This window comes from Ovis aries, chromosome 8 (genome assembly GCF_016772045.2).
Source record: "Ovis aries strain OAR_USU_Benz2616 breed Rambouillet chromosome 8, ARS-UI_Ramb_v3.0, whole genome shotgun sequence".
Taxonomy (NCBI): Eukaryota; Metazoa; Chordata; class Mammalia; order Artiodactyla; family Bovidae; genus Ovis; species Ovis aries.
The window spans coordinates 26,874,791-26,895,489 of NC_056061.1; the positions used below are offsets into that span (position 1 = coordinate 26,874,791).

The window sequence follows — 20,699 nt, forward strand, 5'->3', positions numbered from 1 at the left end:
AACTCATGTCCTTCAAGTCGGTGATGCCATCCAACCATCTCATCCTCTGTCATCCCCTTCTCATCCTCTGTCATCCCCTTCTCCTCCCACTTTCAATCTTTCCCAGCATCAGGGTCTTTTCAAATGAGTCGGCTCTTCGTATCAGGTGGCAAAAGTATTTGGAGTTTCAGCTTCAACATCAGTCCTTCCAATGAATATTCAGGACTGATTTTCTTTAGGATTGACTGGTTTGATCTCCTTACAGTCCAAGGGACTCTCAAGAGTCTTCTCCAGCACCATAGTTCAAAAGCATCCATTCTTCGGTGCTCAGCTTTCTTTATGGTCTCAGTCTCCCATCCATACATGACTACTGAAAAAACCATAGCATTGACTAGATAGACCTTTGTTGGCAAAGTAATGTCTCTGCTTTTTAATATGCTGTCCAGGTTGGTCATGGCTTTTCTTCCAAGGAGCAAGTGTCTTTTCATGGCTGCAGTCACCATCTGCAGTGATTTTAGAGCCCAAGAAAATAAAGTCTGTCACTGTTTCCATTGTTTCCCATCTGTTTTCCATGAAGCGATCGGACCAGATGCCATGATCTTACTTTTTTGAATGTTGAATTTTAAGCCAACTTTTTCACTCTCATCTTTCAGTTTCATCAGGAGGCTCTTTAGTTCCTCTTTGCTTTCTGCCATAATGATGGTGTCATCTGCCTTTCTGAGGTTACTGATATTTTTCCTGGCAATCTTGATTCCAGCTTATGCTTCATCCAGCCCAGTGTTTCTCATGATGTACTCTGCATAGAAGTTAAATAAGCAGGGTGACAGTATATAGTTTTGATATACTCCTTTCCCAATTTGGAACCAGTCCATTGTTCCATGTCTGGTTCTAACTGCTGTTTCTTGACCTGCATACAGATTTCTTAGGAGGCAGGTAAGATGGTCTGGTATTCCTATCTCTTTAAGAATTTTCCCACAGTTTGTTGTGATCCACACAGTCAAAGGCTTTGGCATAGTCAATAAAGCAGAAGTAGATGTTCTTCTGGAATTCTCTTGCTCTTTCTGAAATCCAGCGGATGTTGTCAATTTGATCTCAGGTTCCTCTGCTTTTTCTAAATCTAGCTTGAACATCTGGGAGGTCTTGGTCCACGTACTCTTGAAGCCTAACTTGGAGAATTTTGAGCATTACTTTGCTAGCGTGTGAGAGGAGTACAGTTGTGTGGTAGTTTGAACATTCTTTGGCATTGCCTTTCTTTGGGATCCTGGAGAAGGGAATGGCAACCCACTCTAGTACTCTTGCCTGGAGAATCCCATGGACAGAGGAGCCTGGTGGGCTATAGTCCATGGGGTCGCAAAGAGTCGGACACAACTGAGCGACTTCACTTCACTTCACTTCTTTGGGATTGGAATGAAAACTGACTTCGCTAGGATTTTTATTATTTCCTTTTAAATCTGGTTTGTTTAGAATGTTAGTGTATTTTCTTAGCTTTCACAGTAAATGATCGCCATCAACTGTAGATTATGTATAAAATACTTAGTAGGATTTACCAGACTTTGTTGCTGCTGCTGCGTCACTTCAGTTGTGTCCGACTCTGTGGGACCCCATAGACAGCAGCCCACCAGGCTACCCTGTCCCTGGGATTCTCCAGGCAAGAACACTGGAGTGGGTTGCCATTTCCTTCTCCAATGCATGAAAGTGAAAAGTGAAAGTAAAGTCGCTCAGTTGTGTCCGACCCTCAGCGATCCCGTGGACTGCAGCCTTCCAGGCTCCTCCATCCATGAGATTTTCCAGGCAAGAGTACGGGAGTGGGTTGCCATTGCCTTGTTAGTCATTCTAAATAATGGGAAGATATTACTCAGGAAAATAGCACAATTTATATGAGCAGTTCATCTAGGATGTGGACCATGATTTTGTTCTTGTAATTTCCGTGGGACTTATTTAAGAGTTGAAGTATAGGGAATTTCCTGGAGGCCCAGTAGTTAGGACTTAGTGCTTTCCCTGCCATGGGCCCGAGTTTGCTTCATGGTCGGGGATGTAAGATCCTGCAAGCTGTGCAGTGTGGCCAAAAAAAGAATATATTTAAAAAATAATATTAAAGATCTTTAATGTCAGTTGTGAAAACCAGGAGTTGCTGTTAATAGTATGATTTGTGCGAACCCTCCTACACTGTTGGTAGGAAGGTAAGTTGGTGTAGCCACTGTGGAAAACAATATGGAGGTTCCTCAGAAAACTAAGATTAGAACTACCGTATGATTCAGCAATCCTACTCCTAGGCATGCAGTCGTGCATGTATGCTAAATTGCTCCATTCGTGATTGACTCTCTTGAGACCCTATGGACTGTAGCCTGCCAGACTTTCTATCCATGGGATTCTCCAGGCAAGAGTACTGGAGTGAGTTGTCATGCCCTCTCCAGGGGATCTTCCCAACCCAAGGATCAAACCTCTCATGTCTCCTGTACTGCAGGTGGATTCTTTACCACTGAGCTACCAGGGAAGCTCACTCCTAGGCATATATCCAGATAAAACTTTAATCCAAAATGATACATGTACCCCTGTGTTCATAGCAGCATTATTCACAATAGCCAAGACATAGAAACAACATAAATGCCCATCAATAAATGAATGGATAAAGAAGTGGTACGTATATACAGTGGAATACTACTCAGTCAGAAGGAATGAAATAATGCCATTTGCAGCAACATGGATATAATTAGAGATCATCATACTAAATGAAGTAAGTCAGAAAGAGAAGGACAAATACCATGTGATACCACTTATATGTGGAATCTAAAATATGACATAAATGAACCAGTCTCCAAAACACAAACCATATCATGGACATAGAGAACAGACTTGTGGGTGCCCAGGGGGAGGGGACTGGGGCGAGGGATGGGTTGGGAGTTTGGTGTTAGCAGGTGCAAGCTATATAATATATAATAGGATGGATAAACACAGAGAACTCTATTTGGCATTCTATAATAAACTGGAAGTGAAAGTGTTAGTCGCTCAGTCGTGTTCTACTCTTTGCAACCCCGTGGACTGTAGCCTGCTAGGCTCCTCTCTCCATACAATTTTCTAGGCAAGGATACTAGAGTGGCTTGCCATTTCCTTCTCCAGGGGATCTTCCCAACCCAGGGATCGAACCCAGGTCTCGTGCATTGCAGGCAGATTCTTTACTGTCTGATCCACCAGGGAAGGCTTATCCTATAATAAACCTTAATGGAAAAGAATATTTTAAAAAGTTTGATTTATACATTTAAAAAATTTGGTGGTAGACCCAAGAGAAAGCCCATATATCATTTTATCACATTTGATTTTGTCAGTCTTTTATAGGAAGATAGGGAGGCTAACTTTGTTTAGGCTAAAAAACATTTGACTTTAGGAATGGGATTGAATTTCCCCACTTGAGATAGCTGTTCCAGTTAGTGTTGCAACTGAACCCCTAGTCCAAAACGTAGAGGCATAAAAACCTTTTTTTTTTACATTTATGGATTCTGTTGAGTTGGGGACTCCAAAAGGGCACAGTAGGGATGGTTTTCCCAGCTGTATGATGGTTGGGGTTTCAGTTGGGAAGACTTGAGGGTTGGGATCAACTGCTGGGGGCTAGAATAATTTGAATAAGCATTTGATAATTTGAAGGCTTGTTCACCACCATATCTGGTGCTTGGGCAGGGAGAACTTGAACAAGTTGGGAGTGTTGACCATAGTGCCTACATGGGGCCTTGCTTCTGCATGACATGGTGGCCTCAGAAAGCTAGGCATTGTTACTTTCACTCATGCATTTGTGGTTACAAGTGAGGCACATACACACCTGAGTGTGTCACCTCTTGCTGGGAGAGTTCTGCACTTTTAGAAGAGCATGTGGTACCAGAGTCACTGTTGTGGCAGTCTTGGAAAATAACATTCTGCCACAACAGTCAGGCCCAATACTTGCCAGTTTTTTTTCTTTGTTTGTTTTCAGATCCATATTTTATGGCTGGAGAGATAAGAGATCAGGAATTCTTTGCTCATATCCCTGAATAGAGTTTGACTTCAGGAGTTTGTGAACTGAATGTTGAAAACAATTTTTTTAAAGGTTTTTTTTAAAGATGTTTTCCTATTACTTTGAAAAATACCTTTTAAAAGTCTTTCTTCCCCTTAAAGTCAAAACTGCATAGGTATCTTTTTCCCCTTCCCTTAAACAAGTAAATGGATCACTAGTGTATCCATTTAAATTGTGTGTGTAGTTTTCATTGTTGCTGTGTGTATAGGAGACTATATTGAACAGTTTCCCATTGATAAGAATCAGTGAAAAGGTACCGTGTCTTATTTATGCAGAGTCTAGTTTAGATGGAAAAAAATACTATATTAAAAAAGGAAAGGAGAAAAGAGAAACCGAGAAAGAAAGCTGGACAAAACTTGCGTGTGTTTTTTGTCTTAACTATAAAAGATTGAGGGTGCAGGCATACAGAACTGTGCTTTTGCTTATCTGACAATTTTCTTGGTAACAGAAGCTGGAAGCCTACGAAGCTCAAGAGGCCCCTAAGCCTGCCCAGATAGAAAACTTACCGAACAGTGTGAATTGTTTTGACAAGAAGGTGGCTTAATTTGAAAAGGCTGGGACCTTACCTCAACTTGGAATTGCCCCAACGCACAAGCCTTATCTTACAAAATCTTGTAAGCTAAAGTAGCAGTGAGGTTGGAGAGGCCTAGGTGAAGCTCTCTGAACTCTGGATGGTTCGTGACCAGGAGCGGAACAATGAGGACCTCTTCTAGAATCATGAACATTTTTTTCCTCATAGTCTTTCAAACAAGGCTTTAAAAGAGTCAGCAGTTACTCTATTTTCTTTCAGCATGTAACCGAATGAATGCTGGTGATACTTAGTGAAGCTGGTTTCTCTTTTTTGTCCTTTAAGAGCGTGCTGATGCCATCAAGAATTCTTGTTTTGTGAGCTCGTTTTGAATACTGGAAAGACCATTGAGAGATAAATTGGTGAAAAGTGGCTTGCCATCAAAGCTGATGGAGTACCTGCTCGCACATCTGGTTTTGCTGTTTTGGTGAAGGAAGAAGCTCCCATAGTTCTCTATGAATCATTGCTTTTACATTAGCATTAGAGATTCTGCCAAATATTCTGAAAGAAGTCTTGTCCAGTGTCTTGAAAGTCACAATTTATCCCAGTCAGGGCCTTGAATCACTGCCTTGTCAAGAGCTTCTTTTGAGAAATAGGAGTGGAATATAAGGTTGTTTTCTATTGCAGAGAAGTTCATTGATTCTCCGAAGAACAAGTATCAAAGCACTGGGGAATTGAGATTCCATTTGCTGCTACATAGCTTCATGAATCAGGATTTTCAGAACACTTGTAATCTATCGGATTGTTAAAACCACTGGCCTGTTAAAAACCATTCTGCTTACTATTCTAGCTCTTTATTCCTAATAGCAACAGCCTTCTAATTGAAGTGGATTCATGTGGAATTATTATTTTTTAAAATTATTTTCTACTGTTATAGTTGATATAAAATAGTATATAAATTTCAAGTGTACAGTGATTCACAAATTTTCAAGTGGAAATTTGTTCTCTTAAATTTAGTATCTTTTTCTTGTCTAAGCATCCTTTTTGGGTTGGGAAAATTTAATCTGTTTACATTAATTTGCTTATTTGTATATTTAGATTTATTTATGTCTTATTGTCATGTTTTCTAGTCTCATGCATTGATTCCCCCACCCCCCGTTCTGATTTCTAAAGTATAGATTGAGTTTTCCTTGTTTCCTTTTTTTCTAAACTTCTGATTTGGAAATAACTTATATCCTTTCTGGGCTTCCCTGGTGGCACAGATGGTAAAGAATCTGCCTGCAATGCGGGAGACCTAGGTTTGATCCTTGGGTTGGGAAGATCCCCTGGAGAAGGGAATGGCAATCCACTCCAATATTCTTGCCTAGAGAATCCCATGGACAGAGGAGCCTGGTGGGCTACAGTCCATGGGGTTGCAAAGAGTAGGACATGACTGAGTAACTGCCCTTACACTTTATATCCTTTCTAATTAGTAAGTATAATTACTCTTGCATTTTTACATACACAGTTGACTTGAATTTTCAAGTTTTCCCAGCTTCCTCCAAGTACAAGGACGTTAAAACCGTTTAACTCAGTTTTCTCTCTCCTATTATTTCTGTTATTTTCTTCTACCTTTTTATTTAACCACTACACCACCACCTCCTACCCCTGCCCTGTATATTTTTAGTTTCTTTACAATCAGGGTTTATTTCAGTTCAGTTCATTTCAGTCACTCAGTCGTGTCGGACTGTTTGCAACCCCATGAACCACAGCACGCCCGACCTCCCTGTCCATCACCAACTCCTGGAGTTTATCCAAACTCATGTCCATTGAGTCGGTGATGCCATCCAACCATCTCATCCTCTGTCGTCCCCTTCTCCTCCTGCCTTCAATCTTTTCCAGCATCAGGGTCTTTTCAGCTGAGTCAGTTCTTTGCATGAGGTGGCCAAAGTATTGGAGTTTCAGCTTCAACATCAGTCCTTCCAGTGAACACCCAAGACTGATCTCCTTTAGAATGGACTGGTTGGATCTCCTTGCAGTCGAAGGGACTCTCAAGAGTCTTCTCCAACACCACAGTTCAAAAGCATCAGTTCTTCGGCACTCAGCTTTCTTCATGGTCCAACTCTCACATCCATACATGACCACTGGAAAAACCATAGCCTTGACTAGAAGGACCTTTGTTGGCAAAGTAATGTCTCTGTTTTTTAACATGCTATCTAGGTTTATTTAGATTTACTTAAATAATTCTTTTTTGGTGCACACTCCTTATTGAGGTATATTTTTAGAGTTTTTTCATCAAGGGCTTCTTTAATGACTTTTTTTTTTTTAGTTTTCAACTGAAAATGTCTATTTTGCCCTCACTTTTGAAATGGAATTTAACTGGATGTAGAATAGGAAGTCAATTTTTTCAGCACTTTGCAGGCTTCTCCATGGTCCTTTGGCTGATGTGATGTCTGCTGTCAGTGTAACAGTCTTGCCTTTCTGGATAATCTATTTTCTCTCTGATTTTGAGGTTTTCTCTTTGCCTTTGATGTTTTTTACATACTGCATAACACAGGGCCCAGGACAAGCAGCAGACTTCTTACTGCTTTGCCAGGCCAGTGGAGGAAGCTTTTCTAGTCCCCTTTTTACCACTTCTCACTGTCATTCTCTCTGGGCTCTGCTGGGGAGGCTCATTCCAGTGCCTCAGACTTAGGCACCTAGATAGCATCTTCTGTTTTTGAGGGGGAATTTAGAACCCCAGCTCCTAGGGCCATATCCAGGTCTCAGATCCTCACGGGCTTTTCGGTCAGCTCATTCTTTTGTCTCTACTTCAGTTTCTCTCTTCATTCCTGGCACCTGGTAATTTCCCTCTTTGTCTCTTCACATTCCCCATTTAAAATGTGTTCAACAGGAAGAATCAAAAAAATGAGAGTCTTGAAAACAAGTTATTTTCTAATGGAACCGAAGACTTTTGAAATGAGATTTATTTCTCCATCTCAGATTTCCAGAGTGCTATTGTAAATGTTAGTTGAAGTGTATAATATGAACAGAGCTCTAAGTTCTTATTGATTGATTGTCTGCTTTATTCCACCAGAGGATTTAAAAGGCTGTTTTGAGAAATACATAGGCTTTGTGGAAATGCTACGCTTGAGCTCCTGTTCCCTGTTTAACATGAGTGAGTCTATCAAAGTCTGCAACTATCCTAGGCCTGTCTGATTAAATATTCTAGAAAGATTATTTAATACTCTTTAAATGGGTCTTTCTGTAGGAAGACTCTTTGCCATGATCTAAGATAGTGGTTTTCACAGTGTGGTTCCTGAATCCTCAGCACCAGGCTTACCTGGGATCACACAGTGTATGCTGTTCCCAAGCCATTTATTAGATATTCTTAAAAAAAAGGTTTTTGAAGTATAGTTGCTTTACAATGCTGTGTTATTTTCTGCTGTACATCACAGTGAATCAGCCATAATTTATGCATGTATCCCTTCTTTCTGGATTTCCTTTACATTGAGGTTACCACAGATCACTGAGTAGAGTGCCTGTGCAGTACAGTACGTTCTTATTAGTTATCTGGTTTATACATGGTGGATATAGGTCAATCCCAGTTTCCTGATTCATCCCACCTCTTCTTCCCTTCCTTGGTGTCCATATGTTTACTCTCTCTGTCTGTCTGTATTTCTGCTTTGCAAATAGATCTGTATCATTTCGTGTTAGTATATGGTATTTGTTTTTCTCTTTCTGATTTGCTTCACTCTGTATGATAGTCTCTAGGTCCATCCACGTCTCTGCAGATTTCGTTCTTTTTTATGGCTGAGTAATGTTCCGTCGTATAAGTGTGCCGCATCTTCTTTGTACATTCCCCTGTGGATGGACAGTAAACTTGCTTCCGTGTCCTGACCGCTGTAAACAGTGCTGCAGTAAACATTGGAATGCACGTATCTTTTCCACTTGGACTTCCCTGGTGGCTCAGATAGCAAAGCGTCTGCCTACAGTGCAGGAGACCTGGGTTCGATCCCTGGATCAGGAAGATCCTCTGGAGAAGGAAATGGCACCCCACTCCAGTACTCTTGCCTGGAAAATCCCATGGACGGAGGAGCGTAGTAGGCTACAGTCCATGGGGTTGCAAAGAGTCGGACACGACTGAGCGACTTCACTTCACTTTTTTCAATTATGTTTTTTTCTGGGTATATGCCCAGGATTGGAATTGCTGGATCATATGGTAGTTCTATGTTTAGTTTTTTAAGGAACCTCCACACCGCTTTCCATAGTGGCTGCACCAATCCACCTTCCCAACAACAGTGCAGGAGGGTTCCCTTTTCTCCATACCCTCTCCAGCATTTATTGTCTGCACATTTCTGATGATGCCCTAGGTATTCTTCTTTGTCGTGATTTTCAAATTAAAGTTTGATAAAATGCTTGAAGTCATAGGTGGTTCTGTGATGGGTAATTTTTATAAATAAATGAAGTATGAGTTTTATGACTTGGTTTTATTTATTTTTTATATCCAGAGAGAGTGCTTTTAATTCTACTGTATAATATCATGGTAAATACTCTGATAAAAATGATAAACATGTTGGTAAATTTGTAATTACAAATTTGCTTGAGTATTCAGTTCAGTTCAGTCGCTCAGTCGTGTCCGACTCTTTGTGACCCCATGAATTGCAGCACGCCAGGCCTCCCTGTCTATCACCATCTCCCTGAGTTCACTCAGACTCATGTCCATCGAGTTGGTGATGCCATCCAGCCATCTCATCCTCTGTCATCCCCTTCTCCTCCTGCCCCCAATCCCTCCCAGCATCAGAATCTTTTCCGATGAGTCAACTGTTCGCATGAGGTGGCCAAAGTACTGGAGTTTCAGCTTTAGCATAATTCCTTCCAAAGAACACCCAGGGTTGATCTCCTTCAAAATGGACTGGTTGGATCTCCTTGTAGTCCAAGGGATTGAGTATTACTTATATTAAAAAAATCCTTAAAAGTGTTAGATATGGAATTAAGGAAACATTTTGCTTTCTGTAAATTAATTACCTTGTATACATTTTTCATTATCTGCCTATCCCAAGCTCAGAACAGAAGTTACAATATTATTTATGTAACTCCACTTGATGGTCCCCATGGATTAAAAACACAATTAGCATTGTTATACTTCCTTCCATAGAGAAAATGTATGCTTTCTTAGTAAATGTAATATGCTTTTGTTCATGAAGAATGTGACTGAGTAGTGCCAACTATGTTAGGGATGCTAAAACAAAAATATTTACAATCCAAAAATACCTTAAAATTACTCTTACGAAAGAAAGATATTCCATTGTTTTTGGTCGATTACTTAATCATATAAAAATGCTGTGAGAAACAACATAACATTTCAAGATTCAGAGATTTGATGATCATTTAAATAAAGTTTTTGCCGAGGAACTGAATACACAAAATGAATGACAGCACCATTGTAAAGATAAGTTAGCTACTGTGAAATCAAAGCTGCCGTGAGATCCCATTTCATATCCACTAGCATCAGTTCAGTTCAATTCAGTCACTCAGTCGTGTCTGACTCTGCGACCCCATGAATCGCAGCACGCCAGGCCTGCCTGTCCATCACCAACTCCCGGAGTTCACTCAGACTCACGTCCATTGAGTCAGTGATGCCATCCAGCCATCTCATCCTCGGTCGTCCCCTTCTCCTCCTGCCCTCAATCCCTCCCAGCATCAGAGTCTTTTCCAATGAGTCAACTCTTCGCATGAGGTGGCCAGAGTACTGGAGTTTCAGCTTTAGCATCATTCCTTCCAAAGAAATCCACTAGCATAACAGCAACAATAATAATAAAATGGAAAGTAGTAACTGTTGATGAGGACATGGAGGTTGGAACCCTCATACATTGCTGGTGGGATGTAAAATAGTTTAGATGCTATTGAAAATATTTTGATGGTTATTCAAAAAGTTAAACATAGACTTAAGATACAATCTAAAAGTTCCACTCCTATGTATATACCCAAGAGAACTGAAAACAAGTGTTCAAAGAAAAACTTGTACACCGATGTTTATAGTTGCATTATTCATAATAGCCAAAATATGGGAACAACTCACAGGTCTAACAGCTGATGACTGGATAAACAAAATGTGGTATCTTCACATAGTGAGTATTATTCACTTAAAAGAAGGCGAGATGTACTGATACTTGCCGCAATATGGGTGCACCTCAGTAACATTAAGTGAAAGAAGCCAGACACAGAGAGCCACATATTATATGATTCCATTTTATGAAATGTCCAGAATAGGCAAATCCATAGAGTCAGAAAGCAGATTAATGGTTACCAGGGGCTGGGAGGAGGGAGGAATGGGGAGTAATTGTATAATGGGTATGGAATTTCTTTTGGGAGGATGAAAATATTCTGGAATTAGATGGTAGTGATGGTTGCACAGTACTTTGAATGTACTTGAAGTCACTGAATTGTATACTTTATAATGGCCAAGTATGTGTTATATAAATTTTAGCACAGTAAAAAGTATATTCAGTATGAATATAATGATTATAATCCCTTTGTTGGTAAAGTATTACCAAAGTAGAAATTTTGAAATTAAACTTTATTTCAACATTGTTATTTTGTGCTTATGAAATTTACAAAACATTATGTTTGGTAAAAAAATTTATGAAGTCAAATTAACCTCCTTTTAGAGTTATCACTTAAAGATATGCCTGTTTTGGGCCTCATTAACAGGAGTTTTGTGAGGTACAAAGAACCTTAGAAGGGCTGTCTTATGTGGGGTATTGTGCCTCGTCCATTGATTTTTTTACTAGCCAGCTCTCTTTTCGGGTATGAACAGTGTCCTGTGACCTTCTATCCTTTACTTGCTAAAAGTTACTCTAGATCTGCTTGGTTTCCTAATGTTATGAGCTTCATGCGTGCCTTTCTGACATGAAACTGTATTCTTGATTAGCACTGATCTAGCTCCCTTTCTTTAATTAACATACCCCTTGTGTCCTGCCTCTGTGGATAAACGTCTTATTTATCTTGCTTCCCCATGGTCCTGTTCACTTACACAGATCCATTGGTCTCATCACCTGTGCTTCCTCTGCCTTACCAAGAAAACCTGGGTAGCAAGGACCCTAAAGTCAGGAATAGGAAAGAGGGGAGGATGAAAGCCAATAAATCAAAGGCCCTGTCTTTATGAAATCTGTTAGAAATTGTCTATAGAAGATAGCATTGTGGTTCCACAGAGACCTTTGATTTCAAAAGAGCCAGTGTTACTTAATATTTATTGTATGGATTATCTAGTAAATTTTTAAAAGTTTAGTTAATTATTTGTGGCCGTGTTGTGTCTTTGTTGCTCTGTGGGCTTTTCTCTGGTTGCGGAGCGGAGGCTTCTCATTGTAGTGGCTTCTCTTATTTTGGAGCACGGGTTCTAGGGCGTGTGGCCTTCAGTGGCTGTGGCTCCTGGCCTCTAGAGCACAGACTCAATAGTTGCGGGACAGGGGCTTAGCTGCTCTGTGGGATCTTCCGGGATCAGGGATTGAACCCGTGTCTCCTGCACTGAAAGACTGATTCTTTACTACTGAGCCACCAGGAAAGCCCTTATCTGTAAATTTATGTTTCTACTCAACATAGAACACGTGGTTGTCTGGAGAGTAGTATTTCTTTCCCAAATTATGTTCCACTGAATACTGATACCTGCAGATAACATGGGAAGCTCTGCTTTAGACAGAGGAGGAACCGTGCTCAAATATACTTAGCACAGGTTGCTGGAGGCCCATAGCACACCTTAGTGTGGTAAGGGCTAGAGATGTAAGCAAGAAACCTGTTTAACTCAGCATTTCCAAACTTATTTGAGCCCAGCACTTTTTTGGCAGGGATAATGTAGGTTCTAAATAGGAAAAGGAGTACATCAAGGTTGTATATTGTCACCCTGCTTATTTAACTTCTATGCAGAGTACATCATGAGAAACGCTGGGCTGGAAGAAGCACAAGCTGGAATCAAGATTGCTGGGAGAAATATCAATCACCTCAGATATGCAGATGACACCACCCTTATGGCAGAAAGTGAAGAGGAACTAAAGAGCCTCTTGATGAAAGTGAAAGAGGAGAGTGAAAAAGTTGGCTTAAAGCTCAACATTCAGAAAACGAAGTTTGGTGTTGGTCTTGATCATTGCCTCCTGTACAATGTCACGAACCTCTGTCCATAGTTCTTCAGGCACTCTATCTATCAGATCTGATTCCTTGAATCTATTTGTCACTTCCACTGTATAAATGTAAGAGATTTGATTTAGGTCATACCTGAATGGTATAGTGATTTTCCCTACTTCCTTCAATTTAAGTCTGAATTTGGCGATAAGGTAGGAGTGCATGATCTGAACTACAGCCATCTCCCTGTCTTGTTTTTGCTGACTGTACAGAGCATCTCCATCTTCAGCTGCAGAGAATATCAGTGTTGCAGAGACTTCAGTGTTGACCATCTAGTGACGTCCATGTGTACTGCTGTCTCTTGTGTTGTTGAAAGAGGGTGTTTGCTATGACCCATGCGTTCTCTTGGCAAAACTCTGTTAGCCTTTGCCCTGCTTCATTTTGTACTCTAAGGCCAAACTTTTATAAACTTACTATATTTATATTTAGTTAGCCTATAAATTCTCCATCAAGATCAATCTTGCTTTTTATTTTTTTTCTTAAAAGCGTCAGGTGGTTGTCTTTCAGTGATTTTCTTGCTCCTTCTTACTTAATCATACCGAAAAATTTTTTTTGAGGGAGTGGATAAAGCACTAGGACTTTCCCAGTTTTAATGGGTGAGTAAATTTGCTTACCTCTGTTAAAGCTGTAGTACATAAAACTCTATTTGTGAAAGCTGTAGATCATAAAAGTCTATTTATTGAACTAGGTATAAAATATAAGACTTGTGAAATTCAAATACTCTTTTGAAATCCAAATTATGTTTTCATTTACTTAGCATTTTTGTCAAGACAAGCCCTTCTTTTAAAAGGTAATTAGCCTTGTGTGTAGAAAGTATAATTAATAAATAGGCATATTTCATTACTTCATTAATCCTTCCCTATAGCACATAGCTGGCATTCAGTGTTTATCTATTAGCATATAAATATGTAGACACTAATATTACATATCATAATATATCCCTAAGACACCTATAATAGGTATCATTTTTTCTCTTCATAAGTTTAATTGGTGTAGGACGTTAGCTCTAGAAAGCTTTAGCTTTTTCATGTACTTGAATTTCTTTTCTCTATAAAATGCCTTGCATTTCTTACATTGTCTTTCTTGCTTTTGAGAACTGTACAGTTTATAGCGGCCACCTCTAACAGTCATACATTATTTTTAAACTCTTATTATAGACAGGATAAGATTAGATCAGTTGTGGCCTGCCCTTTTTTGTTTTTTTCTTTTGTTTTTTGGATACAGTACTTAAGTCTAATGGGAAGTGAAGTCTGTAGCATTGTGGACTAAATTCCTCTTGTGTGTTTTAGGGGTGTGTTCTATTTCTATTTAGACCTGCTCTGTCTTTTGACTGATGACTCAGGGCACTATTAGAGTTGTTTCTATGTGGTTGGCTCCTCATCCCATATACAAGTCAGCTGGGTCTAGCAGTCATAGAACATGGTGGTTTGAAAGCTTCTTCCACATGAGCTAAAATGACTCCCAGGTGAGCTATTGAAGAGCCAGAACAGATCATCCTTCACAAGACAGTTTTGGCACTGAGATGAAGCATGAAGTGAAGGCTTATATAACAAAGCTGTTTTTGTTCGAGTTGGCTTGAAGACTAATTTTGTTTGTTTAGAAATTAAAGTCCTTGTATTGTTTTTGCTTTTTCTAGTCACAAGCAAGCTTTCTTCTTAGGTGGTATCTAGTATGTACTTTGCATTGTTAAATATGATCTACTCGTTGTATGTCATGGGCTTTCCAGGTGGCTCAGTGGTAAAGAATCAGCCTATCAAGCAGGAGATGCAGAAGATGCTGGTTCAATCCCTGGGTTGGGAAGATCCCCTGGAGAAGGAAATGGCAACCCACTCCAGTATTCTTGCCTGGGAAATCCCATGGTGAGAGGAGCCTGGTAGGCTACAGTCCATGAGGTCACAAAGAGTCGGACACAACTTAGCGACTATCAATTTCATATTGTAAGGTAGTGATTCACCTTTTAAGTGGTAGAATTCAGAACAGTTTATTTTACCCTTGGAAAACCATTCCTAAGGGTCATCATACTGAAGAGCTTTGGTACAAAACAGTAAAACCAAGAGCAGTTAGGGCACACATCACCCTCCAGTTGTCAGCCAGCATGTTCAAGGGAACATGCTGGTCACGGTTGGTCAGACAGCCTGCCCCTCCATATAAACCTAGTAACATGTTCAGGCTGGGAGATAGGGCTAGAGACAAGAATAGGAACAGTGGCGTCAGTAGGTAAATCGGGATCTACTAGCGGAGGGGCAGCTGCAGAAGGAGGGACCTGACACTCTAGGCCCATCCATGTGCCGCAGCTGTAGGATCAGTGCAGAAGTCACCGTGGAGGGTGGCCCTCAAGAGTAAGTGGGTGTAGAGGGGCTTCCGACCCCAACCAGCTTCATGTTAAGAGGTGGAACAATGATCTTCATGATCTAGAACAATCTAGACAAGCGTTGTCAAGTGGAGCTCTTTGCAGTAAAGGGAAATGTTAAGTATCTGTGCTGTCCAATACGGTAGCCACTAGTTGTAGGACTTTTGAGCACTTGAACTGTAGTTAGGAACTGAATAAGTACTAAAAGCCTTAAAAAGAGCTCTTCTCTTTTGGTTCTTTTTGTTTCAAGAAGTTAATTAGGCAAGTGTACAAAACTATTTATCATAGCATTATTTATAATGTTAAAAAGCTTGTATTGGAGTAACACAAATGTACACTTTAAAGCAGCCTATTTGATAACCAGATAGTGGACAACTGTGTAGCTATTAATAATGCTGATATAGATAGACATTTATTGCCAGAAAAGTTGTTTCTAATGTTAGGTGGAAAAAAGTTGGTTACAAAACTGTGGTTAGTATGTTCCTATATTTTGGTGTACATATTTGTGAATATTATGTGTATGTGTCACATACATGTGTACATAGATAGGATCTGGAACCTAGGCATCAAAAGGTTTATCTTAATACTTGTTCTGCCATTTATTACCTTTGTGACTTTGTGTACGTTGCCTAACCTCTGAGCATCCTTAGGGTTTTTATATATAATATTTATTTGGCTGCTCCAGGTCTTAGTTGTGGCACACTGGATCATTGATCTTCCTTGTGGCATGTGGACTCTTTGCTGCGGCCTGTGAATTCACTCTTGTGACACATGGGATCTAGTTCCCTGACCAGGGATCGAACCTGGGCCCCCTGCTTTGGGAGTGTGGAGTCTTAGCCACTGGACCACCAGGGAAATCCCAAGCCTCCTTCATTTTTCTACTGTGAAAGAGAGGGAGAAACAGTACCTATCTCATTGAATTCTCTTAAAGAGTAAATGAAATAATGTGGCTGAATTACTTAGCTTGGTTCCTGGATAATTCTGTGATAAGGTCATAATAAATGGCAGCTTTTTCATGGTCATAGTGATTGCAATTATTATCTCATGTGTACATGCACAGGAGAAAGTTTAGGAGGTACATATCGCAGTATTACCAAGTTGTCTTTGGTGAGATTACAGGTGATTTGTATTTTCTTTGTGCTTTTCTGTGTCTTCTGATTCAAGTCTTGAAATTGAGAGTATGTTACATTTACAATTTAAAAATGTTTCAAACTTTCTATGTCATTAACATAAGACATACCAGTTAAGCAAAAATGACTTATGGAAAAAGCAAGAGAGTTCCAGAAAACATCTATTTCTGCTTTATTGACTATGCCAAAGCCTTTGTGTGGATCACAAGAAACTGTGGAAAATTCTGAAAGAGATGGGAATACCAGACCCCCTGACCTGCCTCTTGAGAAACCTGCATGCAGGTCAGGAGGCAACAGTTAGAACTGGACATGGAACAACAGACTGGTTCCAAGTAGGAAAAGGAGTACGTCAAGGCTGTATATTGTCACCCTGCTTATTTAACTTCTGTGTAGAGTACATCATGAGAAACGCTGGACTGGAAGAAGCACAAGCTGGAATCAAGATTGCCGGGAGAAATATCCATAACTTCAGATATGCAGATGACACCATCCTTATGGTATAAGGTGAAGAGGAACTAAGAAGCCTCTTGATGAAAGTGAAAGAGGAGAGTGAAAAAAGTTGGCTTCAAGCTCAACATTCAGAAAACGAAGATCATGGCATCTGGTCCCATCACTTCATGGGAAATAGATGGGGAAACAATGGAAATAGTGTCAGACTTTATTTTTTGGGGCTCCAAAATCACTGCAGATGGTGATTGCAGCCATGAAATTAAAAGACGCTTACTCCTTGGAAGGAAAGTTATGACCAACCTAGATAGCATATTGAAAAGCAGAGACATTACTTTGCCAACAAAGGTCTGTCTAGTCAAGGCTATGGTTTTTCCAGTGGTCATGTATGGATGTGAGAGTTGGACTGTGAAGAGAGCTGAGCACCGAAGAATCGATGCGTTTGAACTGTGGTGTTGGAGAAGACTCTTGAGAGTCCCTTGGACTGCAAGGAGATCCAACCAGTCCATTCTAAAGGAGATCAGTCCTGGGTGTTCTTTGGAAGGAATGATGCTAAAGCTGAAACTCCAGTACTTTGGCCACCTCATGGGAAGAGTTGACTCATTGGAAAAGACTCTGATGTTGGGAGGGATTGGGGGCAGGAGGAGAAGGGGACGACAGAGGATGAGATGGCTGGATGGCATCACTGACCCGATGGAGGTGAGTCTGAGTGAACTCCGGGAGTTGGTGATGGACAGGGAGGTCTGGTGTGCTGTAATTCATGGGGTCGCAAAGAGTTGGACATGACTGAGTGACTGAACTGATGTGACTGAAAGATTTATGAAGTATAGATTTCATCACTCTTTTTAGAACTGTAACAACCATTTTCATGGCTATAGAAAATCTGTAAAATTATGGCTGATGGAAATATAGTAATATAATTGAAACACATTCCTGCACGTAGAATTAGAGTTTTAATCACATTTAAATCTGGGAAGAAACATAGTATACACTGAGTTACGTTTTAACCTGCATTCTTCATAATCAAAGCAAAAAATGCACATTTATTTCTATTTGGAAATGTTTCTATTTTGTAATTGCTTATTTCTAGGGCCCAAATTCAACAGCTCTAATGGTAGATTGTTGGCAAAGCAATAGATATCTAGTTAGGGCTTCGCTTTGGTGGATAGTCTTGAATTTTGTATTTACAAAACTTTTGGCAAGTAGTCTTGTATACTTCACTTTGCTTAGAGTTCACGTTATATGTCAAGTTCTGCCCTAGGCTCTGGGGAATAAGATGAATGAAAAAGGAGGATTCCAGCCTAGAACGGTGTCTGATCAGCTTCTGTAAAACAGTGAGATGGTGTAAGTGGTATGATAGAGATAAGTAAGAATAGTAGGGTATGTCAAAAACCAAAGTCTGCCTACTCAATAAAACAAATCAGAGAGATGAGTTTATTGTGAGGCTTCAACTTGTAAACTGGGAAACTCAAGGCTATGGGAGCAATGAGTTCTGAGTTGCTCAGAGACTATTTTTATGGGATAAATGTGGAAGTTTTTGGCTTTTTCAGTTGATTCGTTGCCTGGTGGTTTTCTTTTTTGACTTTGGATGGTTTGCTGAGTCATGTGAACAAGGAAGTCCAGGAATGGCATGAAAGACTTGGCAGAGACTTGGCACTTGGGAATTGGCTGGTGTCTTCCATTGATTTCTGATAGGATCTATAAATTCCTGTAAGTCAGGTTGCCTTTTTACTTACAGTTGATCAACTTGGGTTGATCAACTTCACTGTATCTCTTTATAAGAGACTCTGTTTTGTTTTGGTTCTATAGGTACTAATGAAGAGTGCTCAGTTGTGTTTTGAGAGAGGGTGGGTGGTGGGCAGAGAAAGATAAAAAGGGGCTATCAGGAAAAGGCTTCAGAAAGGCCACGATGCTTGAGCTATTGATAAATCTTGAAGCTGAGCATATGAGCATTTGCAGGTTGGGGTGGATTGCTTTCTGGAGTGAAGGTATGAGGCACCGTGGTGCATCAGGTAGCTTAGGCATGGTTTGGTGTGGCCTGAGGTAGAATGCAAGCGAGAGGCCAGCCAGTGAGAAAGCAGCAGAATCAGGACTGTCCAGGAGCTTCAGTGCTGATATTTTCAGGAATATTTTTAGGATAAGAGAAACTGCTGACAAAGTAGCATTATTTTGTTTGATCAGATCTTTTAAAAAAAAGTACTCACATTTAATAGATTGTGTAGATTTAGAACTGAGGTGTTCTGAACCATGGGAGTTCATGTGAGATCATGGTTTGTTTGTTTGTTTGTTTTTTTTATGTGAGTGGATCTTACCATATCACTACATTGACCCCTGAAACTATGTTAGTAGTTCCTAATTTGAGAATACCCTTCCTGAAGGATCTTTCAGCTCCTTCTTCTTCCTTCCCTAATGTCTTAGTTCTTGCCCCTCCTCACCACGTCAGCCTTACCAACAATGACTTTCACAAGGTTTTGTTGCCGTGGTTACAGGGACACCTTTAAAGAATTTGTGGGTTTACAAGTTAAGGAAGGGAAGGAAGTTGGAAAAAGATATCGGGTTTTAATAGTTGATTTTTCCATACTGACTTGTTCTTAAGGAGGCCATTCTGTTCTGTATCATAATCCGATGTTGCTTGATTTGTTTTTTTCCTACTCTTTCTAAAATATCAAATCTTCAACCAATTAGATATTCATCTGGGCTAATGTTAGCAAATAATTCTAGAAAGGGTCGTAAGTGAACATCTGAGCATTCCTTCCCTATGAATTTTTCTGTCTCCATATTTAACAAATATTGAAGTCTTACCTACTGTAACAGAGCAAAACATAAAACCACTTCTGTGAACCATTCATGCCCCTCTATACATAGCCAAGTGGTTTCTCCTCACCATTGACTATCAAGGGCAGCCTGGCTTTTACTGTTATCAGGCTTTGTTTCTACCTTTCACTTTGGTTCAAAAAGTACGGATTGCCCACCACGTGATTGGCCTTGTTCTTCTCCTTGCAGTAAATGACATAAGACAAGCATGGTATCTATCCTCATGGAATTTATAGTTTCAGTGGAGAAAACTGTTCCTTTGAAGCTTCCTGAATACCTCTGATAGGGGTTGACAGATCAATAGACATTTCTCCCAACAGTTGAAATCATGATCTGTTTTCCCTTCTCAGAGAAAGGAAGTTGTTCTTGGGTTTTATAACCGTACATATTCTCTCCTGGAAGAAGGCAGCTTCTACTTCTTGAGCACATATTTTGAGTCTTTGTGTCATCCTCTTTCTCTTAAATACCTCTTTTGCAGTTCCTTAAATTTTTTTCTTTTTTTTCTCCCCTCAAAATAGCTCTCTGCTAATCAACCTTCTCATCTTTTCATGAAAACATTTCCTAGCAGTTTCACCTCTATGCTGATAATGCCCAGTTTTTTGTTTTTTGTTTTGCTTCCAACTGAGCACTCTCTCCTGACTTCCAGATTCATATCCAAGACCACCATCAATATGCCCTATGGACATCTCAGATTCATTAGGTCTGATTCTACAGTCAACTTTTTTTTTCCACCTCAAAGTTCTAATGCTTTTTCTTAAATTTGTGCTATTTACCTATTCAGTGGCTTGTAGCATCAGGGATCATTTGCCTTTACCCTGTCAGTCCCTAAATCCTGCTGATTATCTGTCCTGCCTTCTTTCTATCCATCGCCTTCTTTCTATCCATCGCCTCCTTTCTATCCTTATTGCTGTTACCAATGTCAGGTACTATCCTCCATCCTTCTTTCTTTTAGATCTGTTGGCCTGATCACTTCCAGTGTCAGCCTTGGCCGTGCTGCCACACTTCTGGGGCACAGGTAAATTACCTAAATTTATTCAGTCATGGAACCTATGCCCTGGACAACTTTTGACTTGTAGATTATATGAGAACTAAAAATGTATCTAAAAGGAATTACTGATATTGACTATACGCATATATGGAATGACCATACCTTTATCAAGTAATGTATCTATCTATAAAAATGTTAATCTGAAAAAATTAGGACATGTGTAAAAATATAAGTAATACAAGAGGTCATTCGTTAAATCCCAAATGAGTGGTACATATAGCTGCCATAGGAATTTGGAAGAGCATGAG

General features: G+C 40.0%; 1 protein-coding gene across 5 annotated transcripts in view; it reads left to right on the forward strand.

Moving 5' to 3' along the window:
* The window catches only part of CDK19 (cyclin dependent kinase 19), a 169,648-nt gene that overhangs the window by 80,956 nt on the left and 67,993 nt on the right, over window positions 1–20,699 (forward strand). The gene's annotated exons all lie outside the window — the stretch shown is intronic.